This window comes from Elephas maximus, chromosome 3 (genome assembly GCF_024166365.1).
Source record: "Elephas maximus indicus isolate mEleMax1 chromosome 3, mEleMax1 primary haplotype, whole genome shotgun sequence".
Lineage (NCBI taxonomy): Eukaryota > Metazoa > Chordata > Mammalia > Proboscidea > Elephantidae > Elephas > Elephas maximus.
This window is the reverse complement of record NC_064821.1, coordinates 192,042,404-192,057,327: the sequence shown is the minus strand read 5'-3', so window position 1 is coordinate 192,057,327 and position 14,924 is coordinate 192,042,404.

Genomic DNA, 14,924 nt, shown 5'->3' with positions numbered 1-14,924 from the left:
ATCTGAACACCAGTGGCACAGCTTCCAGCATCACAGCAACACGCAAGCCCCCACAGTACGACAAACTGACAGACATGTGGGGGTCTGGCCTTGTAGGAAGGACTAATGGAATCATAAAAACTCAGTTGGTGAAGCTCACAGCATCTATAGAATGGATTTGGCTGCAGACCCTCCTGTTAGCGTTAATGAACCTAAGGGCCACTCCTTTCAGCCTGCATAAATTAACTCCTTATGAGATTGTAACAGGTTGACAAATGAACTTACCGTGTTCACCATTCATCGTGGATTCAAACTTAATCCAAGCCAATCTAATAAGGTATTGCCAAGCATTGATTCATTATGCTAAAGAACATGCCAAATATATATATATATATTTTTGTACTTTAGATGAAGGTTTACAGAACAAACTAGCTTCTCATTAAACAGTTAGCACACAAATTGTTTTATGACATTGGTTAACAACCCCATGACATGTCAACACTCTCCCTTCTCGACCTCGGGATCCCTGTTACCAGCTTTCTTGTCCCCTCCTGCCTTCTAGTCCTTGCCCTTGGGCTGGTGTACCCCTTTAGTCTCATTTTGTTTTATGGGCCTGTCTGATCTTTGGCTGAAGGGTGAACCTCAGGAGTGACTTCATTACTAAGCTAAAAGGGTATCCAGGGGCCATACTCTCAGGGTGTCTCCAATTTCTGTCAGGCCAGTAAAACTGGTCTTTTTGTGTGTGTGTGAGTTAAGAGTTTTGTTCTACATTTTCCTCCAGCTCTGTCCGGGACCGTCTATTGTGATCCCTGTCTGAACAGTCAGTGCTGGTAGCTGGACACTATCTCGTTATACTGGGCTGTCTAGTGGATGCAGTGGTAGTTGTGGTCTCTTAGGCCTTTGGACTAATCTTTCCCTTGTGTCTTCATTTTTCTTCATCCTTCCTTGCTCCTGAAGGGGTGAGACCAGTGGAGTATCTTAGATGGCTGCTTACAGGGTTTTAAGACCCCAGACACTCACCAAAGTTGAATGTAAAACATTTTCTTTATAAACTATGTTATGCCAATTGAGCTAGATGTTCCCTGAGACTATGGTCCTCAAAGCCCTCATCCCAGCAATTCGGTCCTTCAGGGAGTTTGGATGTGTCTGTGGAGCTTACACGACTTTGCCTTGTACAAGTTTGTTACCGCAAATTACAGATTCAAGCTGCCTGCAGCAAGCCAATAGTGAGACAGGAGGAGGTAAGCAGCAAGAGGGCTTTATTGAACACTGTGTTCAAGAGACAGAGGGGGCAAAGTTTCCCCCAGATTCTGTTTGCCCCAAGAGGGCTACAAAAGGGTTTCATAGGGAGAGGGTCAGGGTTTAGAAATTCCCAGCAATGTTGATTCTTCTTTGAGGGGGATGTAATGAGGTGACTTACTGTTAACTTTTTGCAGGCCTCTTTACGCCATCCTGGTTTCAGTCATTGGATGGGTCCGGGTTTTGCTCAATTATCTCTGGTCCTGATGGTATCTCTCATTGTTTTTGTTACCTCGGAGAGAAGCATGGTTCAATCAACAACAAAAATCTTGATTACCGTGTTTTTCTACAATGGGACAATCGTGAGACAGATTCCAGAGTAAATAATCGACGTCTTTAAAGACTAAAGATTTTAATCACAGTTAATACAGCTAAACTAGAAAATATATTCTCTCTTATTTTAACACTAAAACACTACAGAAAATGTATTTTCTCTACTTCAAGTTGTGCTGGAACATGCCAAATTTCTTAAGGAGGCTTTTGACAAGAGGAGGACAGCCCCATCCCTTTTACCTGGAGATTATGTTTACTGGAAAAGACATCAACTAAAGAATTCCCTTGAACTCTCATGGAAGGGACCTTTTTAGTCTTACTTACAAATTCTTGTGCTGACAAATTATAGGGAGTCAAGGCTTGAATTCACTTATCCCAACTGAAGAATGCCCCAACTCTCGAAGGGACCTGTTAAGCCTCATAAAGGACTGAAATTAAAATTCCGTAATTGCCAAGAAGAGAAGCAGATGACAGCTGTGTAAACTGATTTCCCAAAATCTCTGGACCTGATCTGAAACAGCCTATGGAGTCTGCAGTAAAATTTGTTTTTTTTTTTTTTCTTTGTTATTTTTGATATCTTAGTATTGTTAGCTATTACGCATGATTGTAGAACGGTTTTGGTGATTAGAAAAAAAAAATTGCTACCTTTGAAATAAGCTCCTTAAATGACGGCTTTAACTCTTTTTGAATTTCTTTTAGATACCAGGATCATACTTTTTAGTTGCGGGTATTTTGATGATTTTAATGATTTAATTTGTCTGTGATGCCATCTTCTGACCATTATAGTTATTTTTGCTTAATCTGAGTTTACAACTTGTATAGAATTTTAGAATTACTAGCTCTTTTCTTGTCTTCCAAAACCCAAACCAAACCTGTTGCTGTCAAATCGATTCCGATTCATAGCAACCCGATAGGACAGAGTAGAACTGCCCCATAGGGTTTCCAAGGCTGTAATCTTTACAGAAGCAGATTACTGAGTGCACTAACTCCTGCTGGAAGCTGTCTTCCTATACTCCCTGTCCCCAAAAAATATGTGTATCAATTTGGCTAAGCCATGATTCCCAGTATTGTGTGACTGTCCACCACTTTGTCACCTGATGTAATTTTTTTTTTATTAACTTTTATTAAGCTTCAAGTGAACGTTTACAAATCCAATCAGTCTGTCACATATAAGTTTACATACATCTTACTCTGTACTCCCACTTGCTCTCCCCCTCTTGAGTCAGCCCTTTCAGTCTCTCCTTTCCTGAGAATTTTGCCGGCTTCCCTCTCTCTCTATCCTCCCATCCCCCCTCCAGACAAGAGTTGCCAGCACAATCTCAAGTGTCCACCTGATATAATTAGCTCACTCTTCATCAGCGTCTCTCTCCCACCCGCTGACCAGTCCCTTTCCTGTCTGATGAGTTGTCTTCGGGGATGGTTCCTGTCCTGTGCCAACAGAAGGTCTGGGGACCATGGCCACTGGGATTCCTCTAGTCTCAGTCAGACCATTAAGTTTGGTCTTTTTATGAGAATTTGGGGTCTGCATCCCACTGATCTCCTCCTCCCTCAGGGGTTGATGTAATTTTTTATGTGTTGTAAATTCTACCTCTGTGAATTTAATGAGGAGGGATAGGCAGCAGTTATGTTAATAAGGCAGGACTCAATCTACGAGATTGGATTGTGTCTTGAGCCAATTTCTTTTGAGATATAAAAGAGAAATAAGCAGACACAGGGGATCTCATACCACCAAGAATGCAGCGCCGTGAGCAGCGTGCGTCCTTTGGACCCGGAGTTCCTGCACGGAGAAGCTTCTAGACCAGGGGAAGATTGATGAGAAGGACCTTCCTCCAAAGCCTACACAGAGAGAAAGCCTTCCCCTGGAGCTAACACCCTAAATTTGGACTTCTAGCCTACTAGACTGTGAGAAAATAAATTTCTCTTTGTCAAAGCCATTCACTTGTGGTATTTCTGCTATAGAAGCACTAGGTAACTAAGACACGGACGTCCACTCCATATCTCTCTGTTCTCTGTCAGTTTCTTATCCATTTGGTGCTTGTTTGAATCTTTCATTTGATGCTTCATTTCTCCCTCAGAGTAGCTGGTGGGTTCAAAATGCCAACCTTTTGGTTAACAGCCAAGCACTTTAACCACTGTGCTACCAGGCTCTATTTTCTTGTCCTGAGTTTTGACATTGTTTCCACCATTTATATGCTATTAACCCCTTGCTATTAATGCCAGTCACAAGTTGATTTAGTAAGACACATGAATCTTGAAATAACATTGTATCTTTTTATCATTAGCCTTTTAATTATATTTGTTCTTTATTGCATTAGTGCACTTTTCATCCTCCTTTATGCCTTTCACTGCTGAAGTTTATTTTGTCTTCACTATTATTTGTATGCTAGTAGCCCTCGTTTACTTCTTTTGGGCTGTGCTTCCCCACTCTGAAGCCCTTCTTAAACTTCGTGTCCATACTGCTGCTCATCACAGCTCCTGTTAACTCCTGGCATGAAAATTCATTTGTGAGATCAGCTCAAGCAGTTGCAGGGGCCGTTAATCTCACTGATTGCTGGATATGCCAGATGGCCCCTCAGGCTGTCCATCAGAATTCAGACCCAGCGGCATCCCCCATAATTAATTATTCCCATGTGCCTCCTGTGATAATTAACAAAACCACTACTTTAGAAAAGGCAATTCAAGTAAGACTGTGACATCTCCCTGCCTTATCATGAAAGTCATGGCTACCCTGTTTCAATTTCACCCAGATCAAGGACAAAGCTTTGGAAATTTGTACCTGGATAAGAGATGCCCTTTGTATGAACCGTGCCTTTAATGATTCCTGAGCCTGGCCCCACAAGTTTGGAAGCTTCATGACACATGTACTTCTAGTGCAGAAAATAAAAACTTGCTCAGTCAGGACTGATTTAAATGATTTGTCCCCCCTCTGCAAGAAACTTTTGAATCTGCTAAAATTGGGACAATTTTTAACCATTTGTAACCATTCTTTAACCTGGCTTAAACAAGCCAAACAATCCGTCCCATTTCCTTATGATTACACTGGAAAGAAAACTTTTTTGCTCCTTTTGGATGTCCTTTCTTACGCAAAAGACAAGGATACCCTGCAAAAAGGAATCCTTTTCATAGTTCTCTTATGTTTGGGCCCTGTCTTGCCTAGATGGTTGGAGCATGGTGGGTCAATGCACCGTGGGTCACACCGGAATCCCTTTAGATATCCATACGCATACTGAAAGCACTCAATCGGCTAATACATTAGGTTTAAATTTATTAAAGAGGAAAGTGACAGAGAGGTTTAAGCTATGAGTTTAACCCCATCAAAGATAATCCAGAGGAGAGATTCTCATTTGTGAGGCCCTTTGTACCCTGTTGGGGAGTTGCTGATTTAGAACACACCACTGACACTATGGAGCAAATAGCTGATGATGTTCCCTGTGCCCTGGCTGCTCAGGAGAAGTCACTAAACTCACTAGCAAAAGTGGTCATTGACGATAGGATCACTTTGGACTACTTTCTTGCCCAGCAAGGCAGTGTCTGTGCAATTGCAAATTCCTCATGTTGCACCTAGATTAACACTTCAAGAGAAGTACAACATGATATTGAGTAGATACACGAAATGGCCACCTGGCTACATAGTTCTGAAAAAACCAGATTCAGTTTTTCCTTTTCTGATATGTTTAGCTTTCTACCCAGTGGAGTAGGTGCCTGGGTTAGGTCAATTCTGTTCTCTGGTATCATGGTTTTAATGTTAATAGCCATTGTAATTGGCACTGTTAAGTGTTGTATGAAAGTAACCACTAATGCCTTGGCCCAGAGGAACAAACCGATGCACATGCACAGGCTAATGTATGTGGAAGCAATGACCGTCTCTAATGAATTGGAAGAATCCCCGTTTTAGTTCAATCATCTGGTAAGGTCACTGGGCTCTCTGAACCACTAAGCACCCGCCTAACGACCTCAAGAGCTTTACAATAGCATGGGGAGGAAAAACCAAAGCTGCCTAATGACTAGAAACAATTTGCAGAAGATGAGTTACTCCTTTGTGGATGACATAAGACCAGCTTACCCTGAAGATGACAACTCTCCTGTAGCAAGGTAAGAATTAAATGCTTGCTGGTTCAAGCAGCCATCAGGGAATAACACAACTAATGGTGATGTGAAACTAAGTCCATGCAGAAGAACTACTCTTTAAAGTGATCAGAAGATGTTCAATGAAATCCCTGATCAAAAGAAGTTTATGAAGCCTTTTTCGACCAGGTCCAAAAAATGACTGAATTAAACTCAGCTTTTGCTGGATTAAGCTGGTCTTTTTACATGCCTGCCCAGGACTCTTTATTTGCCTAGCTGCTCTCAGCACAGTCAACCCAGCCATTAGCTCCTTAATGGCTAGTAGCCATGGCAATTGAAGGAGTGTTTCTCTCTGCAGTCAACCTAAGATGTAAAATAAATACGCTCTAAGGAAGGGAATCATGACACAGGTGTCTTTTTGTGCAAAGTAGGCCAAAGAAATGTTTATGACAAAAACCAAAAAACCAAACCTGTTACCATCGATTCCAACTCATAGTGACCCTACAGGACACAGTAGAATTGCCCCATAGGGTTTCCAAGAAGTGGCTGGTGGATTTGAACTGCTGACTTTTTCGTTAGCAGCCAAGCTCTTAACCACTGTGTTACCAGCACTCCGTTTCTTTATGACAAGGGTGGATTAAAAAAATTGTTTTGAAAGAATCCTGGAACTAGCCTTATCTCAAGTTTTCCAGACAACTTCAAAGGGTTTTGTTTTACACTATATAGACAATAAGTGGTAACTTTTATGAAGAGTAAGACAGTACACAATACTGGGGAAGCCAGCACAACTTGTACAAAGCAAAGTCTTGGAAGCCCCATAGACACATCCAAACTCCCTGAGGGAACGAATTACTGGGCTGAGGGCTGTGGGGACCATGGTCTTGGGGAACATCTAGCTCAACGGGCATAATATAATTTATAAATAAAATATTCTACATTCTACTTTGGTGAGTAGCACCTGGGGTCTTAAAAGCTTGTGAACAACCGTCTAAGATACTCTACTGATCTCACTCTGTCAGGAGCAAGGGAAGAATGAAGAAAACTAAAGATACAAGGGAAAGATTAGTCCGAAGGATTAATGGACCACAACTACCACAGCATCCACCAGACTGAGTCCAGTACAACTAGATAGTGCACAGCTACCACCACCAACTGCTCTGATAGGGATCACAGTAGAAGGTCCCAGACAAAGCTGGAGAAAAATGTAGAACAAAATTCTAACCCACAAAAAAAGAAAAAGACTTACGAGTCTGAAAGAGACTGGAGAAACCCGAAACACCTTTTTGACTCAGTAATGAAGTCATTCCTGAGGTTCACCCTTCAGTCAACGATTAACCCAGTGCCCTCGATCGATTAGACAGGCCCATAAAAAACGAGACTAAAGGGGCACACCAGCCCCGTGGCAAGGACTAAAACGCAGGAGGGGGCAGGAAACCTGGTAATAGGGAACCCAAGGTTGAGAAGGGAGAGTGTTGACATGTCGTGGGGTTGGTAACCAATGTCACAAAACAATATGTGTACTGTTTAATGAGAAGCCAGTTTGTTCTGTAAACCTTCATCTAAAGTACTATAATAAATTTTAAAAAGGGTTTTAACAAGGCATTCCTGGGGAATGAGGTACTCGTACTGAATGGTTATCACAAATCCCTGAGATATCTGGTTAGAGCTGCTTAATATCAACCAGTGATGTTTTTATGACTCCTCCTGAAGGATATGTGACTATGATTGAAAACCTCTGTAATTAGTCCCTAAAATCAATCACCATAAGCCTCTGTATCCAATTATCCATTAGAAGTCCATTCCCCACCTCTTAACTCACCTTTCTTGTTACCACAACCAAAGACTAATCAATCAAATGATTGTATTATAATTTCTTTGTTCCCTGGACTATATCCCTGTTAGAAACTCTCTTGCTGGAGTCATCAGTTTTTCACTTATGTGAGCTGGCGTCTCTCTGCATTTGAATGTACCTTTATTTTTTAACTGAATAAATCCACCTAAGCTTATTTCAAGAAGTGAGTGGTTTTGTTCTCTACAACAGTAGTGATACCCATTTTGTTGATATGGCCAGAGAACCAACTTTTGGCTTCATTAATTTTTTTCAAATTTTTAAAAATTGATTTTCACTCTGATCTTTATTATATCCTTCCTTCTACTTACTTTAGGTTTGATTTACTCTTTTTTTTTTCCAGCTTCTTGAGGTAAAAGATTAGATTGATTTTAGATCTTTCTTCCTAATACAAACATTTAAAGCTATAAATACCTTTCTAAACACTGCTTTAGCTTCTTTCCATACATTTTGATGTTTTCTTTTTCATTCAGTTAAAGGCATTTTCTAATTTCCTTTGTGCTTTGAAATCTTTGTCTGCTAAATCCAACATCCAGGCCCACTCAGAGTCAGTTTCATTGATTGCCACCCTTCCCCATCCCTGGGATATTGGTCAAAATTTCATGTTTATTTGCATGTCTCACAAATGAATTTTGGTTGACAACTGGTCAGTTTAGATAACCAAAAAAAAAAAAACCAAACCCCACTGCCATTGAGTCGCTTCTGACTCATAATGACCCTATAGGACAGAGAAGAACTACCCCATAGGGTTTCCAAGGAGCACCTGGTGGATTCGAACTGCTGACCTTCTGGTTAGCAGCCATAGCACCTAACCAATTTTGGTTGAAAATTTGTTAGTTTAGATAACAGACTGTGACAATTCCGTATTTTTTATTTTCTGAGGATTGCTGTTGTTGGTAGTGGTGGTGATAGGTTTAACTTGTCTGGACTTATACTGTGTAGTTTGTCTTCCCCACACTGTGCAGCTGTTAAACTCTCTGCTCAGCTTTTAATTTTTATTTTTCCTAGGTAGTCACCTCTTTGACTATATAGCTTAGTGGTCAGCCAACGATTTGAGTAGATATGTTCAAATACTTCAAAAACAAAAACAAACCCACTGCCATTGAGTTGGTTCTGACTCATAGCGACCCTATAGGACAGAGTAGAACTGCCCCATAGGGTTTCCAAGGAGCACCTGGTGGATTTGAACTACCAACCTTCTTGGTTACCAGGCATAGCTCTTAATCACTACACCCCCAGGTCCTCAAATACCTAAGCCTATAAGGATTCCATCCATCCTCTGCTGAAAGGTGTTTAACATTTAGGTAATGCACTAAAAGTTGCAGCCATAAGGGGACTTCTAAGTCAATTGGCAAAATAATTCTATTATGAAAACATTCTGCATCCCACTTTGAAATGTGGCGTCTGGGGTCTTAAATGCTAACAAGCAGCCATCTAAGATGCATCAATTGGTCTCAACCCACCTGGATCAAAGGAGAATGAAGAACACCAAGGTCACATGATAACTATGAGCCCAAGAGACAGAAAGGGCCACATGAACCAGAGACTTGCATCATCCTGAGACCAGAAGAACTAGATGGTGCCCGGCCACAACCGATGACTGTCCTGACAGGGAGCACAACAGACAACCCCTGAGGGAGCAGGAGAACAGTGGGATGCAGACCCCAAATTCTCATAAAAAGACCAGACTTAATGGTCTGACTGAGACTAGAGGAATCCCGGGTGTCACGGTCCCCAAACCTTCTGCTGGCCAAGGACAGGAACCATTCCCAAAGACAACTCATCAGACATGGAAGGGACTGGGCAATGGGTTGGAGAGAGATGCTGCTGAAGAGTGAGCTACTTGTATCAGGTGGACACTTGAGACTGTGTTGGCATCTCCTGTCTGGAGGGGAGATAGGAGGGTAAAGAGGGTTAGAAACTGGCAAAATGGTCACGAAAGGAGAGACTGGAAGGAGGGAGTGGGCTGACTCATTAGGGGGAGAGTAAATGGGAGTATGGAGTAAGGTGTCAGACTGACTTGATTTGTAAACTTTTACTTAAAGCACAATAAAAATTATTTAAAAAAAAAACACTATGGAACACACGGGTCACCATGAGTCAGGGTCAACTCCATGACAACTGACTTCTGGCTCAAATTCAGCCTGTTGGTAAGGGATGAGATTTTGCAGGCTGATGGCTGTGGGGTATCAGGGAAAATATAGGCACCAAGCCCCAAGCCCTGGGAGTTACTGCTTTGCGTGGTGGGAGTGATGCCACCAGCAAAGCTGCCTATCATCTGGGAGACAGGTTGGCCTGGACAGGAAGCTGGGTGAGCAAGGCTAGTTCAGGAGGCACTACAATGCTAGACAGATGGTGGAAGACTAGCTATATTATTACTGCATTATAATTATGTACTTAAAAACCTGTCTCTCTCACTAGACCAGGAGTTCCTTGACGACAAGAACTATGTCTACTTTCGTATCTCCGGTACTTAGCACAATCCCTTGCCTGCCTTATAACAGGCAGTAATAAATAATTACACAATGAATGCATAAATGAGTGAATGAATGATGTGGATTTTAGGTCAGAGTGTCAAAGAAGGCGGTACTATCACAAGCCTGTGGAAGAGAGGATCTGAGGGCTATGGGTAGTGTCAGCTTTAAGACTGCAAGGTAGGAGCAAACAAGTTTGCAGTAGGCTGCTAACCAAAAGGTTGGAGGTTTGAGTCCACCCAGAGGTGCCTCAGAAGAAAGGCATGACGATCTACTTCTGAAAAATCAGACACTGAAAATCCTATGGAGAAAGAGACCCCGGATAATTAAGGCATTACTGAAAAAGAAGAACAACGTGGGAGACCTTACTTTACCTGACTTTAGAACCTATTATACCGCCACAGTAGTCAAAACAGCCTGGTACTTGTACAACAACAGATACATGGACCAACGGAACAGAATTGAGAATCCAGGCATAAATCCATCCACATATGAGCTGCTGATATTTGACAAAGGCCCCAAAACAGTTAAATGGGGAAAAGACAGTCTTTTTAACAAACGGAGCTGCCATAACTGGATATCCATCTGCAAAAAAATGAAACAAGACCCATACCTCACTCCATGCACAAAAACTAACTCAAAATGGATCAAAGACCTAAATATAAAATCTAAAACGATAAAGATCATGGAAGAAAAAATAGGGACAACGTTAGGAGCCCTAATACATGGCATAAACAGCATACAAAACATTACTAAAAATGTGGAAGAAAAACTAGGTAACTGGGAGCTCCTAAAAATCAAACACTTATGTTCATCCAAAGACTTCACCAAAAGAGTAAAAAGACTACCTACAGACTGGGAAAAAGTTTTTAGCTATGACATTTCTGATCAGCGCCTGATCTCTAAAATCTACAAGATACTGCAAAAACTCAACTGCAAAAAGACAAATCATCAAATTAAAAAATGGGCAAAAGATATGAACAGACACTTCACTAAAGAAGACATTCAGGTAGCTAACAGGTATATGAGGAAAAGTTCACAATCATTAGCCATTAGAGAAATGCAGATCAAAACTACAATGAGATTTCATTTCACTCCAACGAGGCTGGCATTAATCCAAAAAGCACAAAATACTTAATGTTGGAGAGGCTGCGGAGAGATTGGAACACTTAATACACTGCTGGTGGGAATGTAAAATGGTACAACCACTTTGGAAATTGATTTGGCACTTCCTTAAAAAGCTAGAAATAGAACTACCATACGATCCAGCAATCCCACTCCTAGGAATATATCCTAGAGAAATAAGAGCCTTTACACGAACAGATATATGCACACCCATGTTTATTGCAGCACTGTTTACAATAGCAAAAAGATGGAAGCAACCAAGATGCCCATCATCCGATGAATGGATAAATACATTACGGTATATTCACACAACGGAATACTATGCATCGATTAAGAACGAGGAATCTGTGAAACATTTCATAACATGGAGGAACCTGGAAGGCATTATGCTGAGTGAAATTAGTCAGTTGCAAAAGGATAAATGTTGTATAAGACCACTATTATAAGAACTTCAGCAATAGTTAAACTGAGAAGAAAACGTTCTTTTGTGGTTATGAGGGTGGGGGGGAGGGTGGGAGAGGGGTATTCACTAATTAGATAGTAGGTAAGAACTACTTTAGGTGAAGGGAAAGACAGCACACAATACAGGGGAGGTCAGCACAACTGGACTAAACCAAAAGCAAAGAAGTTTCCCGAATAAACTGAATGATTCGAAGGCCAGCATACCGGGAGCAGGGGTCTGGCGACCATGATTTCAGGGGACATCTAAGTCAATTGGCATACTAAAATCTATTAAGAAAACATTCTGCATTCCACTTTGAAGAGTGGTGTCTGGGTTCTTAAAACACTAGCAAGCAGCCATCTAAGATGCATGAATTGGTCTCAACCCACCTGGATCAAAGGAGAATGAAGAACACGAAGGACACAAGGTGATTAGGAGCCCAAGAGACAGAAAGGGCCACATGAACCAGAGACTACATCATACTGAGACCAGAAGAACTAGATGGTGCCCAGCTACAACCAATGACTGCCCTGACAGGGAACACAACAGATAACCCCTGAGGGAGCAGGAAAGCAGTGGGATGCAGGCCCCAAATTCCCATAAGACCAGACTTAATGGTCTGACTGAAACTGGAAGGACCCCGGTGGTCACTGCCCCCAGACCTTCTGAGGGCCCAGGACAGGAACTATTCCCGAAGCCAACTCTTCGGACATGGATTGGACTGGACAATGGGTTGGAGAGGGATGCTGGTGAGCAGTGAGTTTCTTGGATCGGGTGGACACTTGAGACTATGTTGGCATCTCCTGCCTGGAGGGGAGATGAGAGGGTGGAGGGGGTTAGAAGCTGGCGAAACGGACATGAAAGGAGAGAGTGCAGGGAGAGAGCTGGCTGTCTCATTAGGGGGAGAGTAATTGGGAGTGTGTAGCAAGGCGTATATGGGTTTTTGTGTGAGAGACTGACTTGATTTGTAAACGTTCACTTAAAGCACAATAAAAATTATTATATAAAAAAAAAGTTGCAGCCAATTTTTAAGTCTTCTTTGTCTTTTATTTTTTCACTGAGCTCTCTCAGGTGTTCCTGAGCATGCATGTAGTTTCCCAGACAAGGATGTGTTAAAAGATGATCTCAGCCCTTCTATGGCTCTTTTATTTTCCAGGATCATCTTGTTAAATTTTCTGACTGGCCCACAACTCACCCCAACTGGTACAACTACTAGGAGCTAACAAAGCTACAGGTCTTACCAGCTTATTTCCTACGAAGTTCACACATCTTTTAGCTGAAGAAGTTCCAGGCTTTTACTTAACCCCACCCCCCACAAATTCACTCACCCTGGCAGCGATGATACTGATCTTCGCAGCCATTTCCACACTGGTAAAAACTATAGTTCTCAGTAACTGAGGGAGTTGGATGGTTCGTGAGTTCTGTGAGACGCTGCAGCAAATTAGGGAACCCTAAGATGGGAGAGTACTGAGGGGAAAGGGAGTAACTGATGTTAGATGATGAAGTGGTACAGCAGTTTGTGAAAGTTGGACATTTGGGACATCTTTAACCCCTGCCTCATAGGAACCAGCTTTGTGCTGATCCTTACATGAGGAATTATTTGTTTACTATGATAATTATTCTTGTACATGACCCCTTATGAATCTGGACATAAGTTTCCCCGGAATACATATGAAGGAGTGGACTGCTAGATCATACAGCACATGCATGTTTAACTTCACAATATTTATCTTCACAAAGTATTTCATTTCACAAAGTATGGCCAAAACCAGAAATGACTGCATTAATTCACACTCCCTCAAAAAGCACGAGATCCATCTTTTCACATCCTTGCTAACATATGGTATTACCAAGATATTTTTGTCTACCTGATGTACACCCATCTTATCAATTTGCATTTCTCTGATTTCTTATGGAGGATCAATTTATACTTGTTGGCATTCAGGATTCCCCTTTTGCGACTGAATAATCATGTACTTTGCCCATTTTTTCCTTTTAGTTTACTATCTTTTCTTACTGAAGAGTGGGTTGTATGGTCTAGATATTAACCAATTATTTGTTTTTAATTATGCATATTAGACTTCTGGTTAGAGCAACATTGTGTTAACATGTTACTCAAAGACATAATTAGGCTTTATTTTGGGGATATTGCGTGGTTTAAAGTCAGGAAAGGTGTGCGTCAGGGTTATATCCTTTCACCATACTTATTCAATCTGTATGCTGAGCAAATAATCTGAGAAGCTGGACTATATGACGAATGTGGCATCAGGACTGGAGGAAGACTCATTAACAACCTGCATTATACAGATGACACAATCTCTCGCTTGCTGAAAGTGAAGAGAACTTGAAGCACTTACTAATGAAGATCAAAGACTACACCTCAACATAAAGAAAACAATAAAATTCTCACAAGTGGACTAATAAGCAACATCATGATAAACAGAGAAAAGATTGAAGTTGTCAAGGATTTCATTTTACTTGGATCCACAATCAACACCCACAGAAGGAGAAGTTAAGAAATCAATGCATTTGCATTGGACAAATCTGCTGCAAAAGACCTCTTTACAGTGTTCAAAAGCAAAGATGTCACCCTGAAGACTAACGTGCACCGGATCTAAGCCATGGTGTTTTCAATCACCTCATATGCATGCGAAAGCTGAACAATGAATAAGGACTGAAGAACTGACAACTTTTAATTGTGATGTTGGTGAAGAATACTGAATATACCATGGTCTGACAAAAGAACAAACAAATCTGTCTTGGAAGAAGTACAGCCAGAATGCTCCTTAGAAGGATGGCAAAACTTTGTCTCACATACTTTGGACACATTTTCAGGAGGAATCAGTCCCTGGAGAAGGACATCATGCTTAGTAGAGGGTCAGCAAAATAGAGGAAGACCCTCAACAAAATGGACTGACACAGCGGCTATAACAATGGGCTCAAGCATAACGACTGTGAGAACGGCACAGGACCCAGCAGTGTTTCGTTCTGTTGTACATAGGGTCACTATGAGTCGGAACCGACTCGACCGCACCTGAAAACATGTATTTTAAATATCTCCCTCCTACACTTTCTTTTTGTTCACTCAATTTTCTAGGTAGTTTGTCACTTACTCAATCTCAAACTCAGCCTTGCCTCAACACACACACCCAACTTCAAAATCTTTCATTAATTTAACTACCTCAGATTTTCATTCAGTTTCATCTCTTTGGCAACATCTCTTCTGGAGCCTTGTGACATGCTGCAGTCTGGATCCCTTATTTGCTCTATCTAATGCAAATACAGCAGAGAACCTTCTTCCAACATTCTGGAGATTCTCTCCACCTTTTGAATTGGATCCCTCATTTTCTAATGATGAGTGATCCCTGAATAGAGCTGCACATCCTCAAGAAGTTTCCCAAGAATGAGAACGTAAGAG